This window comes from Caloenas nicobarica, chromosome 1 (assembly GCF_036013445.1).
Source record: "Caloenas nicobarica isolate bCalNic1 chromosome 1, bCalNic1.hap1, whole genome shotgun sequence".
NCBI classification, from domain to species: domain Eukaryota; kingdom Metazoa; phylum Chordata; class Aves; order Columbiformes; family Columbidae; genus Caloenas; species Caloenas nicobarica.
In genome coordinates, this window is record NC_088245.1 from 97,483,536 (window position 1) to 97,500,799 (window position 17,264).

Sequence of the window (17,264 nt, forward strand, 5' to 3'; positions counted from 1 at the left end):
ACTAAGTCACTGGTTATTATTAAGAGTAAGCTTGTCGCTGTGTAAAGGTGTAATGAAATATTTGTGTGACGGTGGAAGGAAGTGAAGGTGCTAGAGAGTTGCAGGCTTTCCTAGATGGTTTCCACGTCTCTGACCTACCATAAGGTGAGATGGACTATCTTTAGATTTTTACAATGAGATTGTGAATTTCTACTGAATTACTTTTTTGGCTAAGCCAGTGTGGAAGTGAGGTAAAAATTGAGAAGCTGCTGGATACTCTCTGTAGTTAGGACTGTCAGAAGCTCATGAAGAAGCATCAGATCGCTGTTTATTACAAGCAAAAATCCAACCCTGTTATGAATACTTAGTAAGGATTTTCAAAGACTTTTCTTAAAGCTTTGTGACTTTTTCTTTTCTGTGTCAAGTCCCTGTAGGATAAGTATTGCCTGGAAGTATCTCTTCAGTTAAATACTGTGGTTACTGTTTTGGTATTTGGATACTTGTTCTTACTACGATTTTTCCATAACCGTAAGGGGAAGAGTACCGCTACGTTCCTGCTTCATACTATAATTTATTTATAATCTTGAAAACTACTGGCTTTATTTCCTATGCTGTCCTGGTATTATTAAAATCTTGATCTGCCTTTTGTTAAGAGGTCTGTGTAATGTTACTGGCAGCCCACAGGGAGCCGGCTACATGTGTTGGATATCTGAAACAGTCTGTAACAAATTGGAAATAATAAAATGATTTGTTAATACCTTTCCCACAAAAGGAGTAGTTATATCTGTGGGTTTATTTATTGTGAAGGAGATGTGAAGCGTCACAAGACCAGCTTTCTAATTCAGTCTTGAAAGTCATTTGTGAGGTGGGAATTGCACAGTAGATGATGCAAGTTATCAGATTGCGCATGTTATCAGGAGCCAGCTAAGGAAATGTGAATTAGAGGAAATGTGAATCAGGTGAAATGCTCACAGTTGCTTAGAAAAAGGAGAGGAGAGTTACTATTAGTTTCAAACAAGACAGGTGAATTTGGTGGGATTTAAGTGGTCTTTCCTAGATCCAGTATTAATTAATATTTGCTGTTAATGATGTGGAATGAGGACTCTGGTCCTGAAATACCTGGATGAAACTGGGTGGAGCTGCGTGTCTGTTTGAGAAGATGTTTTGAACTTCTAGTTATCTTGACAGATAGGAGGAGGAGTCTGGAAGGAGGGGTTGGACAGGGCTGAGAGGCAGCTCCGTGCTATTGCAAAAGCAAACACTCTGGAGTTTGTGCATGTTAGTACCTGTGACTCACATGACAGTAAAGGAGGTATTTCTGTAATAAGAAAAGAGTATTTTTCCTGTAGAGGAGGGTTCAGTTGGAAGACTTCACCCAGATTTGGGCATCACCTAGTGGTTTTGTGCGCCAGCCTTTCAAAGGGTGGTGGAGAGCAGCGACTGGAAGGATCAGAAATGTAGAAAACACGGCCTGCGAGCAGATGGTGGAAGAACTGGGTTTCATTTAGTCTGGAGAAAAGACTAGGATGTACCAACAAAAGAGTTAAGCATTGTGTTCATAGATGAAGTTAACTATGTGAAGAAGAAAGTGATGAGAGACCTGGTAAAGGGCTGGAGCTGCTCCGCAGGAGACGTGTGCTCTGAGCAGCAGGACAAGCTATCTGGCTGGAAGGGGCTCACCTGGAGAGCCTGCAGAGCCTCTGTTAGGCACAGTCTGAGCTTGGTCCTATCTTGGTGCCCTTTTCCAGGACCCTGACAGGTTTTTTTTTCTGCGACTGTCTGCGGTTTTTTTGTTTGGTGGAGTTGGTTGGTTGGTTTTTGTTGTTGTTCGGAGTTTTTTTTTTTTAATGGCAGTGCAACATGTGGGATGCTCAAGGAGAGAAGCATGAAGCACTGCTTTCAACCAGAGCAATTCTTGTTTTGGAGGCTTGGCTGGTTGGTAAGTACCATGGTAAATTACAGAGGGAATGATAGTGTAACAGGAGCGGTAACTGCAAAAGTAGGTCTTTGTTCCAAATGGCTTTCTGTTGTTAAAAGTTGTATTTTAAGGAATTTTCCTGATGCTTTTTCCCCTGGTGACGCTTAGTTTCACAGGCGGTATTTATGAAAAGCTACTGTGCATTTCTAAGTTATGTTTTCCTTTAGTTCATACAATTTTTTTTAATTTTCTTTTTCTCTAAGCCGCAGTTTCTGTTGCTGCCCCGTCGCTTTTTCAAATGTACCCTAGGAGCAGAAATGCAGAGTCTGTTGACACAGGTGCCCGCAAAGGAGGGCGAGCATCTCCTGGGCATTTTTTACCCTGCTCCTGAACTTGCTGCTAATGGGCAGGTTGTGGGGGTTGGCACCCTTCCATGCTGAGAGACACTCTTGGTTTTTTACCTACCAGCAAAGAGCTCCCTGCTCATTAATTTGAGGTGAATTAGTTTAATGTTTCTGAATTGGGGGGGCAGTGGTATTTTGTGGGGTCAGCTATGTCTTTCATGCTATTTTGTATATTTCTGTATGGTTGTGAAATAACTGAAGTTGGGACTGAAGATTATGACTGTATAGTGTTAAGGGTTAGAGAAAGATTTTTAGTTGAACCTTTTGGTATTTCAGAGTTCATCCTGGCACTAAACTGAGCAAACAAATGTGTTTTTAATGAAGAGTTCAAAAATACATTAGTTTTGTGGTTCAGCTGGGAGGCAAAAGCTGTGGTTTTGTTCACACTTAAAAGTTGTAGGCTGCGTTGCATTTTAATGATGCCGTTTGAGCTGCCACTACCAGGGCTTTGCTAGTGTTTCTATGGAAAGTTGACATTAAAGGGGTTCAATCAGAATGCTTAAGAATTACCCCATAATGGGATGTCTCAGAAGAAGAAACTTGTTCAAAGTCACGTTTGAAAAATTGATCCAGGCATTTATTAATTTTTTTTACTTTGTCTCTTCCCTTGCCCTCCCTTCCCCAGTGTGTTTTGCGGGTGAGGCGCTCAGCATTTCTTAGCCAGAGGGTAGAGGCAGCGTTAATAGTGGGGTTTAATACCTGGCTTTGGTGGCAGAGCAGCAGTGGGCTTTTAAAGCGGGTCCCTCCAGTCACCCCACTCGCTATGTATCGGCTGGGGACATGGCGCTTCTCTTGCAAGTGAGCCAGGTCCCTCTGTGGGTTGCTTCAGGCCACGTGTGTGGCAGTGTCAGCAGCAGAGTTCATCTGCTTATCTCGAGTTAAAAACCCAGCCCATGTAGCGTGATTCATGTTTTGGCAGCTTTGGCTCTGGTGCTGCTTTGATCTACGGATCTTCTCGCGTTGCTCAAAATTAATTGCTTAATGTGGAGTATAACCGCAGACTGTCAAGGGGATGAGAAAAGGAAACTGGAATGATGTTAAAAACAAAAAAAACCCCGAACACCACAAAAACAAACAAAATACACATGCATACACACAAAAAAATAAAACCAAACCCCAATCAAACCCAACAAATCTGCAAAAAAACCTCAACAACAAAACCAAACACAAAACCATAGATCAAAGAAAAGTAGCATAGCTAAAACTTCAAAATTTTGTAAGGTAAACATACAGAAACTACAATATATTGTGTCCTGTCCTGTTCTGCACCCCCCTGATTGTAAGGGAATGTTTTCCTTTGCCACACAGTTGAGCAACAATGATTCTTAAGTAATAGGATCTGTGCCACTCCTCAGTGGCTGGGTGGTGGGATCCTTTTCTTGTGCTGCAGATGGGTGGAGAAGCAGAAACATTACAGCGTGGTGCTGACACTTTGGCCAGAAACTGCCTTATTTCAGTGAAGAAACACATTGCCATCCCCCTGCCTTCCCGTTTTTTAATTCTTTTTCTTCTGGCAGGGTGTGCTGTTATTGCTTCCTTGGTTTTTACTTGAATTTCTGCTCTCTAATACTTTGTTCCCCAGATCGTAGCGGTCCTGGTTTTGTTAGCTTTTTACTCTGAGGCGTGGGGTGGACTGCTTGCCAGGACAGACCCTGGTCTAAGTGCTGACATCTCCGAGGAGCTGCAACTCATCTGTTGGGTGCCACAGCTTTAATGCTTTTGCCGTGTCCATTACAATAGGACAAAAAATATACATATGTGCATGATCCTTGCAGGAGGGGAATGCGGGCGGTTGGTGGAGGGAGAAATTCCTTCTGTTCCCGGACTTAATAATTGCTCAAGGCTTGGGATTAGATTAAAAAAAACACGAGTAAGCAGAATCCCTGCCAAGGAAGCTGAGCTATCCAGGATTGTCAAGGAGAGGTTAAAAGGAATGTCTTAAGGCAGGAGCCACACAGCACTTTCATAGAATCATTTCAGTTGTAAGAGACCCTCAGGATCATCAAGTCCAACCATAACCTAACTCTAACACTAAACCATGTCCCTAAGAACCTTGTCTAAACTTTTGAACACCTTCAGGGATGGTGACTCCACCACTTCCCTGGGCAGCCTGTTCCAATGCCTGACAACCCATTCTGTGAAGAAATTTTTCCTAATATCCAATCTAAACCTCCGCTGGCACAACTTGAGGCCATTTACTCTCGTCCTATCACTTGTTACTTGGGAGAAGAGACCAACCCCCTCCATGCTACAACCTCCTTTCAGGTAGTTGCAGACAGCGATCAGGTCTCCCCTCAGCCTCCTTTTCTCCAGGCTAAACAGCCCCAGATTTCCCTCTATACTTATATTTTGTTTGCCCTCCTCTGAACTCATAAGCATGCTGGCTTCATAGAAGACCCTCCAAAAGGAAGAAAGCATCAGTGTATTTGGAGAAATCAGCCCCTTGGGTCAACTGAATAAGTGTGCAGCTACCTGAACGTTTTTTCTTGTATTCCAAAACCAGGATAGAGAATTAACTGATTAAAGTTTGTGTTTTTTGGTATTGATAAAGTTGGTTCCCATTCATGGTAAGAGATGGCAAAGTTGACTTTGAGATTATTCTTGTGAATTTACTTTTAATTGTACTACTTTGTGTATTATATTGTAGTATGTGTACATACAACTGATGCATTTTGTTTTTCCACATGTTAAGTGAGAATCATGGGATTTAAGGCTTTATTTTATGGCTGTATCGTTTGCTTGGGAAAATTCCAGTAAAAATATCATGCCCTTCACTTACTTGCCACAAACTAAATTGTAGGTCAAACATGAAATACTCAATGCCACTCCTGCTACCTAAATAGCACTCCTTTCATTTTTTAGGAGCTTGTGATGTCATCAGCTGAAGCGAAAACATCTACCTCATGACCTGGCATGTAAGTGAAGGAGGAACTGATATTTAAAAAAAAAAGTGTGTGTTGGTGTTTACAATGTGTAAATTGAACCTATATACCTTCAGCATTTAGATACCACCTTTTAAATGAAAGCTTTGTGGATTTTAAAGGAATATAAAGTTTTTTAAAGGAGAGGAAGTAGTAAAAGAAGCTGTTAACAATGAGGTTCCAGCCTGCAGAACTTGTAATAATTTCAGTTAAAATCTATTTTGATGCAGCCCATAGTGCTTGGAAGGCTGGTAGGCATAGACAAAATAATTTTATCTTACCACAATATTTACATATGCTGCTTCTACTCCTTTTTATCCTGTGCTTCTTTCTGAACATGAGTTTTGATAGCTGTGATGAATACATACTGCTACACAGTGATACTTTTCCTAAAATTAAAACGCTGTGGTTGTGTACAAGGTTTAGCTTCTTTCACATACTCAGATACTTCACAGTAAACTTCTGCAGTTTTGTGACACTTCTTTTTTTTTCCCCTTAAGTAAGCAAAAATATTTCAATCCTCTGCAGAGGTGTTTTCAGAGTTTTTTGGGGTTTTTTTTTTTTTATCTGCCCACTCTCCACTTTTATGTGGCTTAAAGTATTAAAGTGCAGTCATGGCTTTGAGGGGCTGATGTCAGCAGTGAGCTGGGTATTCCTAATTAGTGCCAACACCCGTGCCTCATTATGAAACCTTGTTGAAGCTGTCCAGTGAACTGAGGTAGCTGGTCTCTGTTGCATGTCTCTAATGTGATTATAAAGCCCTCTCCTGATGCAGGTTTTATTACTTATTCAAGTTTTGGACTGATGTGGAAAGTGAAGCTAAGCTGAGCTGTTTGGCTGGCTACCAAAGATCATAAGGAGTGGCAAAAAGAAGGGATTCAGTCATCTCCATTTCAAGACTTGTAGTTCAAAGCTTGCTTCTGCTTCAACTGTTTAAATAAAAATGGAAAAAAAAAAAGAGGGAGGGAGCGTTTTTTTCTAGTTCAGTGTCAGATACTCTGAATTTAAAGACCAGATCTACAGACTCTGTCTGCGCTCTGAACATCTGAGTGCAGTTGCTATTGTGCATAACCCATTGATTTTCTGCAAGTAGAGCTTTGGCCTTGACTACTCTTGCACCATCCCTTTGTCTTCAAGGGGTCAGGGCTTAGCAATTCTTTTCTACACAAAACCAGCATTGATCTCTCCTCCCACCTGATTTTGTGCTGTTAGCAGGGCTACGATGCAATGTGTTTTGCTGTTGCAGTTGGAAGATAAGGACCTCGGATTTGGCTCATAAAATTAATTGCTCAGATGAGATGGATCACTATCATGTTTGGGCTTTAGAGACAAAAGTTAAGCATGGTTACTTTTTTTCCTAAGTAGCTTATTAAGAGTTTGGCTTACAGAATTCAACCATGCAGCAACGCAGTGCTGGCTGCATGTTTTGGGTTATTTCCCTGTGAGGAGAGAGACAGAGTAACTTCAAATGTGTATTTTGGAAAGGTTTGAGATAATAAACTTGTAAGAATTCACATGAGAACACCATGCTAGTTATTCAGATTTGAAAAAATTGAAGGAAATAGAAGTGTAGTGTGTTCTTAACTTCAGATGTGAAATTGAAAGTCTAGTTATTAAAGGAATTGAATCTCTGCAGAAGCCTCTGTAGAAGGCTTGAAGGAAAAAAAGAGGAATAATTAAATAGGCATAAAATTATGTGTGTTTTTCTGTATTAAATATCTACCTCCTTAGTAATGTGTCACAACAATGTCTTAGTGGTCAGCTTCAGGAAAGCTAGAATTAAAGTTATTGCTGCTCTGTAAAAGGGATAACCGTCAAGCTATTATATATTCTGATTTTGGGTACTTTAAAAGTTTTGGGGTCTTGAGAAATTCTCACAGCCTGTTTGGTTTTGTGGTGGGGTTGTTTTTTCTTTTTTTTTTTTCCTTTTTTTTGTGTGTGTGTCATGTTGTTTTGTTGGGGGTTTGTGTTTGGTCTGGTGGGGTTTTTTAAAATTTTAATTTCCGTAGCTCAAAGTTGATCTAGCCACTTTTAAGTCCTTGCAGCCCATTCTCTTTAGTGTCCTCTTAGCTTTGTGCAAGCTTGACTGCAATATCTAGAAAACGGAATAAAGCATTTTTTTGCAACTCTGTATGTCAGTAGATATTCTTGTTACATTTAGATGTGATTTATAGGAGTTGGGGATAGATATGAATAAGTGTGTCTTTGCTACTTTGCAGCAGATACTAAAAATGACAAGAAAAAAAAGTGACGGATTTTAGAGCAGTCGTTTTTGTAAAACAGTTCCTTAATAGCTGTATGAAATTCAAGGAGGTTTCACCAGTGAATTTAACAATGCTTAGTGGTGATTTTAAGACTAAAGTGTTTAATGTATAGAAGGCATACCTGTACCTCCACAGGCAGTAGGGAAAGACAGAGACTGCTTTTTGCACAGATTTGTGAGGTGCAGCGTGTACTGTTTGTGAACTTGTATGCCTACACTACATTTCAGATTGTTCCAGGTTGCTTTTTTTTTTTTTTGTCCTTTCATTCTTTTGGGGTCTCCAAAAGAAAATCCTGAATGGATAGTTCCCTAAGGTGCTGTAGGCTATATTTGCACAGCATGTTTGCGTATTTTGTCTTTAAAAAAAAAAAAAGGCAACAACTCTAACATACTGGAGAATGATCTAATCTTTCACTTAATCATTTTGGCCAAAATAGCTCTCTACAGTGAACAGTGATTAACAAACCCTTAAAGGTGACAGCATGTCAGCTGCCAGAATCTGTGGTTGTTGTGTTCATCATCATCAGAATCTACCTGATCAACACACTCATTTCAGTATTTACCATGGACCTCCTACCCAATCTGTAGTCCACAGAAGTCAGGTTGGCCGCTGATATATTGTTTAAAAAAAAAAAAGTATATAAAATTCCTTGCACAGAGGAAGTCTGGTTTCAGGTGAGATCTCTTACTGAATCAGGCCAATTACTGTCTCTGGTAATGGTTGACAGTGGACACCTAGGGAAAGAAAGCATTATAAAGTTTGTATAGACTCTGTTTCTTTAGAATTTTGATTTTGGGATTTCTGGCAGATTGACATGGTGTGTTGTGTTAAATAGCCCTTGTCCTCCATTTGCCTAATTCTCTTCAGTCTGTTTACTTTTCAATCCCTGCAACATCCTATAGCATTGAGTTTCTCTAATTTTGTACAAAATTACTTTTTTTTTTTTTTCCCCTCAATGACTTTGCTCTGAAGTTTGTTCAATAACTTTGTGTGTCCCTTGTCTTCTGGGCTATGAGAAGCAGTGAGTAGTCTCTTCATCCTATTCACTTCCCTTTACGTTTTGTGGCAGATCTCTCCTATTCCGCATCCTCCTTTCTCAGCTGGGTAGTCTCAACTGTTGAATCTCTTACCCTGAAGCCATGGCATGTTCCCCTTACAGCTGTAGTTGGAGATTCACGTTCTGTAAATACCTGTTCTCCAGTGGTGCCAAAGGGAGAAGATACTCCCTTGATCTTAGCTCAAATGAGTGATCTACTAGTGTTGCTCATCCACAAAGCTTTGTGCATGTGGCTCAGAGGCTGGAGCAAGTGAAATCAGATGGGTTCATATCAGTGCTTGTGGCCACTGCCCTTGGGCCTTGCCAGAAGGATGCCTCTCTTGTATCAACACGCAGCTCTCAGGTGTTCTCCTAAAATACTTTCTGCTGTAGCTAATTTGGGAAGGCCAAATGACCTCATTTTTAAAGGCATTGAATTTTTCATCTACTTAAGGCCTGTCAGAAGCATCCTGCAGGTGCTGAGGTGTGGCTGTGCCTCTATCTTGTACCCCTCACTAGAGGAAAGACATTGAGGTGCTGGAGCGAGTGCAGAGAAGGGCAACGAAGCTGGTGAAGGGTCTGGAGCACAAGTCTGATGAGGAGCAGCTGAGGGAGCTGGGGCTGTTTAGCCTGGAGAAAAGGAGGCTGAGGGGAGACCTGATCGCTGTCTACAACTACCTGAAAGGAGGGTGTAGCGTGGAGGGGGTTGGTCTCTTCTCCCAAGTAACAAGCAATAGAAGGAGAGGAAATGGCCTCAAGTTGTGCCAGCGGAGGTTTAGCTTGGATATAAGGAAAAATTTCTTCAGGGAAAGGGTTGTCAGGCATTGAAACAGGCTGCCCAGGGCAGTGGTGGAGTCACCACCCCTGGAGGTATTTAAAAGACATGTAGATTAGATTCTTAGGGACATGGTTTAATGACAGTGTTAGGTTAACACTTGAACTCAATGATCTTGAAGGATCTCTTCCAACCAAAATGATTCTGTGATTCTGTTAACAATGTTGGTGTTGGGGTGGGCAGCAGTGCTCAGCCTCCCTGGTGAGGATGCCTGAGGTTGCTGAGGGACTGTGCCCAAGCTGCTCCTGGGCCGCAGCTTCTGTGTGAGCAACTGATTGCTTTTGCTGTTGCAGAGCTGGGAAAGTGGGTTGTAGATAAGGGGTCTCAGGTGGCTTTATTGTGCCGTGGCCTGAGCACAGGTTCATTTATGCCTTCTCTCAATTGCAGAGCCCCTGATAAGCGATAGAGCTGCAGCCTGCACTGTGTCCTGCAGCTGGGCAGGGTAAGAGCCTGTGGAGAAGGAGGCTTTTGTACAGGTTTATAGAAACCTCCTCAACCAACTGGAGTTGCATATACAAAAATGTATTGACTGTGCAAGACTTACATTGTGCTGTGGAATCATAGAATGTCCTGAGTTGGAAGGGACCCACAGGAATCATTGAGTCCAACTCCTGTCCCTGCATATGACAACCCCACAGTTCACACCATGTGTCTGAGGGCGTTGTCCAGTCTCTGCTTGAACACTGTCAGGCTTGAGGCCGTGACACCTCCCTGGGGAGCCTGTTCCAGTGTTCCACCACCCTCTGGGTGAGGAATTTTTTCCTAATGTCCAACCTGAACCTCCCCTGGCACATCTTCCTGCCATTCCCTGGGGTTCTGTTGTTGGTCACCAGAGAGAAGAGCTCAGCGCCTGCCCCTCCTCCTCCCCTTGTGAGGCAGCTGCAGCCCCATGAGGTTTCCCCTCAGTCTCCTCCACGCTGAACAAACCCAGTGACTTTAGCCACTCCTCACATGGCTTCCTCTCCAAACCCTTCACCAACTTCGTAGCCCTGCAGCAGTGACTCTGCTGTAAATGTGTTCAACAATTCCAGGTTATTGTTGTTTCCCCCCCACACCCATTTGTTTAGTTTGTTCAATTATACAGTTGCATTTTTAGTTGTAACCTCTCCTTTTCTCTCCCTCTTTCTCAGCAGAGATCTTACTACTGCTCTTGACAGCACGGGATTCAGGTGCAGCAACTGCAGCATGTTGTGGACTCCAATTTATAAGTAAAAATGTGGTGAAACACCTCCCTACTTCCATGGCTTGTAGGCATTTCCACTTATTCCAGTACAGGGTTGGAGAGTGGACAAAGGGACTGGCTTTGGAGTCAGATTCGTTATCTCACACCCCCACAGCTTTGGGAAGTCAGCTGTGATAGTTCCTTTTCCTCATGAGATGGAAAGGATAGTACTTCCCTGTACTTTCTGACTCCACCTATTCAAGTACCAGTGCTGTTTGTGATCTACCCTGTGGGGTGGCACCTTTATTCCCGTGCCAAAAAAAGCCACCTCCATTTACTCACTCGGCTTTAGCACAGCTCGAGTAGGACATGCTTTCCCTGAGGAGCAGGACAAGGGTGGTGGTCTGGTCTTACTAATTTTAATCCTGTTTATTTAGTCAACTGGGAGGAAGAGGAAAGAGGAATTTAGAGGAGTGTTAATGGTCAGTCCTGATCAGTGTGCCCCTTCATTCAAAAAATACAAAAGAATATTGGCTTCAGCTTGACTGTTTGAGAAATTAAACCTTGTGTGGTCTTTAGGATTCATCTCTTGACTGCTTTCTCAGACAAGATGTGCCATTTTAGAGACCCTGGGCAAGTACAAGCATCCTTTGGTTCCCCTGTGTGCGCAGCCCCAGTGAGCTAATTGGCTCTTTATTTTGTGATTGCTGCTCCTTGTGTTATGATAAAAAAAAAAAAAAAAGTATTTTTTCTTTTTGCCTCTGCCCTGTACTTAAAAATGGACAAACTTGAGCTGGTCACGGTGTCTCACGATGTCTTGTCCCACCTCAATTTTGTGATTTAGAGAAATCTGGAATCTTACTTATGTTTTTATAAATCTATTTTCAATCCGTCTGACCAAAAGACATCTTTGTTGTATAGTAAATTACATATTGTAGCGCATTGAATTAATTGACTAGCCATTAAAATAAATTTAAATACGTTAGCTATTAAGACAAATTTTGTCATCTCCTTAAAAAGTTTTTTAAACCAAAGTGCTTTAACAGATTTTCTAGTAAATGTTTGCTTACATTTTGATGTTTTGACATGGAGGTCTAAAATAATAGTGCAACTGCATATAAATGTGTCGTGTGTGAAATGCCTGAAAATACAGTAGGATGTCAGTATTCAACCAGTGATTTGGAATATTCCAAATATTGAGTTCTGGCTGTGACGTTACATTCCCTTTAATTTTTCCTGTCTAATGATCCCCTTGGTGCCCTTTTTTTTTAACTTGAGGAAGACTTCAGCATCCAGATTGTTTATTTTCAACTTGTAAATGAAAACCATTTCTTGTCATGTGAGGAAAGAAATTATCAACTTAATGTTTCCTATAGGAAAATATTTGTGTTCTTGCTTTCTCTTATCCTTTGAGTAGAATAAAAAGACTCATCTTGATGTTTCCTACCTTTTGCAGTCCTTCAGGTTTTGTTAGTGATACAAACAAAACTTCGCAGTAAAGTGGTTAGCCTCTTCAAAGCATTATGAGCAAGAAATAAATGAATCAAACCAGATAAAATATTTAATCACAGAATCACAGAATGTTAGGGATTGGAAGGGACCTCAAAAGATCATCTAGTCCAATCCCCCTGCCAGAGCAGGAACACCTAGGTGAGGTTACACAGGAAGGCGTCCAGGCGGGTTTTGAATGTCTCCAGAGAAGGAGACTCCACAACCTCCCTGGGCAGCCTGTTCCAGTGTTCCGTCACCCTGACTGAGAAGACGTTTCTTCTCAAATTTAAGTGGAATCTCTTGTGTTCCAGCTTGAACCCATTACCCCTTGTCTTACTGTTGGTTGTCACCAAGAAGAGCCTGGCTCCATCCTCCTGACACTCACCCTTTATATATTTATAAGCATTAATGAGGTCACCCCTCAGTCTCCTCCAAGCTAAAGAGACCCAGCTGCCTCAGCCTTTCCTCATAAGGGAGATGCTCCACTCCCTTAATCATCTTTGTGGCCCTGCGCTGGAGTCTCTCCAGCAGTTCCCTGTCCTTCTTGAACTGAGGGGCCCAGAACTGGACACAATATTCCAGATGAGGTCTCACCAGGGCAGAGTAGAGGGGAAGGAGAACCTCTCTCGACCTACTAACCACCCCGCTTCTAATACACCCCAGGATGCCATTGGCCTTCTTGGCCACAAGGATGCAGGCTGCTGTTGTTGAGTCTTTTATTATTTGAGATTTAGGAAAAACAAAACAAGAACAGTGAAACCTACTTTTATTTATTAACAAGTACCAAAATATTAACTGATTATTTTAAGTGAGTATCTTGAAGGATATGAGAACTTTTGCCTATGCTATTAATAGAAAACTTGTTTTTCTTAATCCCAAATAGTGCATATATTTCTAGATTTTTTTCCTTCTTTGGTAATATTTCCTGCCTCTGTTTCTAGCTGTGACACTAGCTCCTTACCTGTGTTTAGTCATGAAAACATGCATTAGTACCGCTGGAGAGCAGAGAAACAGACATAGGTGGGCAACTGCCAGCAGGACGAAGCAGACAGGGCGAAGTGGCAGCCTCACTTGGAACTATTGTCATACTGCTTATTGCCTAATATTCAATTAAGTAGTGATACTTCTGTGTTGGATGTTTTTTTCGTTTGTTTGGGTTGGTTGGTTGGTTGTTTTCCCCCCTCCCGCCGTGGTGCGATTTCATCACCGTATACAACAGCGGGGCAGCGCTTGGTGACTTAGCGCATCACAGGGGTTTTTCCTTCTGTTCGACTCCACACGCGCATCGGCAGGAAGGGCAGCGCGCGGCGGGGCCGCGGGGTGCGCGCTCGGGAGGCCTGGCTGCAGCTGCGGTGCTTTGCCCCCGGCTCCCCGCGTGATGCACGGGCTGCTCTGCGCCGCAGCTCTGAAATGTCAGGGCCCTCGGCGCCTGCTTCACACGAGCTCATCGTGAGGGTGGAAACGGTGAAGGCTGCAAAGCACTTAGAGCCAAGGTAACGTGAGTCGTGCCAGCTCTTAAAATAGAAGGACTTGCCGAACGCTCTCTGAGGTTTTTCTGCTCAGTCATATTGGTGAAGCGTGTGCGCGCTGCTCCTGTTTCTCGCCGGTGCTCGGTGCGCCCATGACTGCAGTCTCCTTGCGGAGGGAGTGCACGTGGCCATTTTTGGGTGCCGGGGGAGCTCCTGGGCAACCAGCTCCTCATTTAAGCCAGCGTAGCGCTGGGTGCGATGCCCTGGTGCTGGTCCATTTTCAGTAGCAGTACGTCCAGGCAAGTCTTTCATCAAAGCTGACGTTGTCCTTAGCTTCGTCTTTGTTGAGTAAGTAAACGTGGGCCTGCGGGGATTTCTTTTTTCTTTTGCCCCTTGGTTATTAGATGCCTTAGTGTTAATGTCAGGTATGAGTTTTCTTCTGAGGGAGCCCTGTAAAACAGGCAGCACACGATCAGCAACCGCGTCTCCCCTGCTGAGCGCTCCTCAGAGCGGATGACCTCCCCGAGCCCGCGTAGCCGGGGTAGGTGCGTTTCTGTGACGTCTGGTGCCCCTGCATAGTTAGAGGGCTGTACACAAGCCAGCCCATGCCCCCTGGGGCTTTTTCTTCAGGGGTGGGTTAGCCACTGTGCGGTTTCCAGCAGCCTGACGAGAGGCGGTTGGTTCGTGCGAGCCGGCCCGAGGAAGCGAGAGCCGTGGTGGCTTCTCTCCGCGACATGGCGCGCCTCCCTGCCCCGTGGGCCTGCCTGCCCTGCCAGCCGCCGAGGCCTCCGGCGCTGACCTGCCGTGTGGCAGCTGAGGTCGTGGCACTCCACAGCCTGTGTGTTTAACACCACTGTGACTGTCCTGCTGGGAACTCGTTCCTTGTTTCATCGCGCTGGGGGCTTTGTCACTCCCCTGGCCGTGAGGTGGGCCTGGGTGGTGCGGGCAGAACAGGAGCACCGGCGGGCTGTCGCCCCCGTCAGCCATGTGCAGGCAGCGATACTGAGCACAGCACCCAGCTGAGGGCGGCGCTTCCTTTCTCTGAGGGCCGTGCCCTCGTTTTAGTGTTTCCCCTGACCAGGAGCAACACCGGGGAGGTGGGCAAGGAGCTGGGCAGTGGGTAAGGAGCTTTTGCTGGGCAGACACACCTCAGGTGTGCGAGCATGGCAATGCCAGGCAGCGCTGGGCTGGCTGCCGTTTCAGGGGGTGAAGTGCTTTTTTTATTTCCGTTTTAAAAAAATTTTGTTTTAAAAGCAGGCTTTTGCTCAAACTCAATATGGTACTTTGGAGGAAATTATTTATTTTGTTTCTGTCCAAATCTCTACTGCTGTTTTAGGAAAACAATAGTTCTCTTAATGAACAGTTGGTGTAAAAACAGTGTTGTATTCAGGAACAGAAAGTAATTATGAAGACCGAAACACAGAGGAGCACAGCCACGTACACATTCATGTACTTGGTATTTATTTTTTGAAATTGATTCTGTCCAGATCAATATAGTCTTCAGTATAGAGTTCTGGGCACCACAGTATAAAAAAGACATTAAGCTACTGGAGAGTGTCCAGAAGAGGGCTACAAAGTTGACGAAGGATTTGGAGGGGAAGCCGTATGAGGAGCGGCTAAAGTCACGGGGTTTGTTCAGCCTGGAGAAGAGGAGCCTGAGGGGAGACCTCATGGGGCTGCAGCTGCCTCACAAGGGGAGGAGGAGGGGCAGGCGCTGAGCTCTTCTCTCTGGTGACCAACAACAGAACCCCAGGGAATGGCAGGAAGATGTGCCAGGGGAGGTTCGGGTTGGACATGAGGAAAAGGTTCTTCCCCCAGAGGGTGGTGGACACTGGAACAGGCTCCCCAGGGAGGTGTCACGGCCCCAGGCCTGACCGTGTTCAAGCAGAGACTGGACAAGGCCTCAGACACACGGTGTGAACTGTGGAGTTGTCATATGCAGGGACAGGAGTTGGACTCTGATCCTTGTGGGTCCCTTCCAGCTCAGGATGTTCTATGCCGATGCTAAAGCTGCAACATTTAATGGGCAGAAATGCTTCCACATCAGCCTGGCCCACCTGGCTGCTCTATGTACAGGCTAACACGTGCCGCTTGCTTCAAGGATGAAAATAAGGCTGCTCGGTCCCTGCTGGCTGTGAAGGAAGCACAGGGCGGAGAACATGATTTAATTTCTTTCTGGTCTCTTGGAGAGTTTCTGTTGAGGTAATGGTGGCACTGCATGTGTTGCTGGTGACTTGCTCTTCTGAGAAGGATTTCTGATTTAGCTGAAGGCCTCTGGTGGAAACCCATCCATCCTCCTGCCCTCGCAGTGGGTTGATGCATGGATGCGGCACCAGAAATGAAAAGCTGCCCTTCTGTTTTCAAGGTAGGGAAGGCAGTTGTACTTGAGGTGTGCTGTATTTTATTGTATTGTCAAGGCATGTTATAAATGTGAAGTAGCATCACTTACCCTCTTTTTATACCCACAAAGCTAAATGATGGGCATTAAGTGCTTTGCACTAAACCGAATGATGAATCATTGTCATAGAAGGGCACACGAAATGGTGTCAGGGTTCCCTTTTGGCCCATAATCTGCAAATGAATGTAGGGGGGGTTATATTTAGGGTTTCTTCATCCTAGTTTTATGATCTACCAGCTGACTTCAGTCCAGAATTTAACTATTTCCAGGGATAAGTCATGCTGGAAGATGATAGTTTGGTTGTGTGCTTTTTTTTCTGCTTTTTAAACCCACGGTATCCTTGTGGCAGCTGCTAAATTGTCTTACACAAAAAGGTAATGTATAAGGAAAACAGAGCTTGAGACTGTCTAGTTGCTCCTGCACTTCATACAAACCCATTCTGTTAACCAGATTTTGGTAACATGCAGTTCCTTGCAAACTAAAATTACTTATTTACCTAATGACAAAGGAATCGTCTGTCATTGGTAGCACTGCTTCAAAAAGCTAGTGTATTCCTTTGTTAATTTACAGATTCTTGTGTTAACAAAGACTTAGTTTGAAATAGTAGTGAGGAAAAAAATTATTTTGTTGTAGACCCAGTACAGTCTTCAGAGAACAATTCAAGAATATTTTATTATGGGATGGAGGGGAGGATAGGATGGTTGTGGTCACTGTGTTATGAAGTTCTTGAGTAGGGGTATTTTACTAATTTAAAAAAAAAATTCTGGTTAGAGTGAAGTAAAGAAACAATGTTACCTTTTTTGCTGAACTTTCTTTTCTATGAATTGTTTAACCTTTTAAACCTTTTCAGTGCAGCAAATATTGCTAACCCAAGTTCTGAGTGGGTGTTTTTCCAGTTTATGTAGGCTTTTTGTGAGATTGGATAGGATATTAAAAAATAATAATAAAAATACCAAACACGAGTGATCTCTCTTCCTCTAGTTATTTGAAAGGTTGTATTAACTCTGCTCATATTTTGTAATTTCCCTGGCAGTTGACTATGAAATTTGACCTGTTTAAATGGTTTTACTCTACTACATTTCCTGGAGACCTTTCAAGATAATTTGCTTTCTAATCTAAATTTAACAGTTACATAAACCACATTTTGGAGACTTGGAAATTTCTACCTACTGCATCTGCCTTTTTTTTTTGGTAGACGAGCCATGTTGTAAAAATTTAAGTACAGAATTTTAATCTTCAATTTGCATGTAGCTTGTCAGTTGGTTTTCATACATAGATGCTGTTTTTAATAAGATAAAGAAAGTAGGTTATTTTTTGTCCCACTTCAAAGTTTCCTTAGTGCTGTGGCCAATTCCATTTTTGTCAGTCTATTTTAAAATGTGAAGAA

General features: G+C 43.3%; 1 protein-coding gene across 4 annotated transcripts in view; it reads left to right on the forward strand.

The window, feature by feature from the left end:
* JADE3 (jade family PHD finger 3) overlaps nucleotides 1-17,264 on the forward strand; it is a 70,075-nt gene that overhangs the window by 13,317 nt on the left and 39,494 nt on the right. Inside the window, exon 2 of one of the 4 annotated variants that reach the window (XM_065658190.1) lies at nucleotides 5,164-5,216. The exons of the other annotated variants lie outside the window; for them this stretch is intronic. The gene's annotated coding sequence lies outside the window, so the exon portion shown is untranslated. The remainder of the gene's footprint in view (nucleotides 1-5,163; nucleotides 5,217-17,264) is intronic. 4 annotated transcript variants of the gene reach the window in all.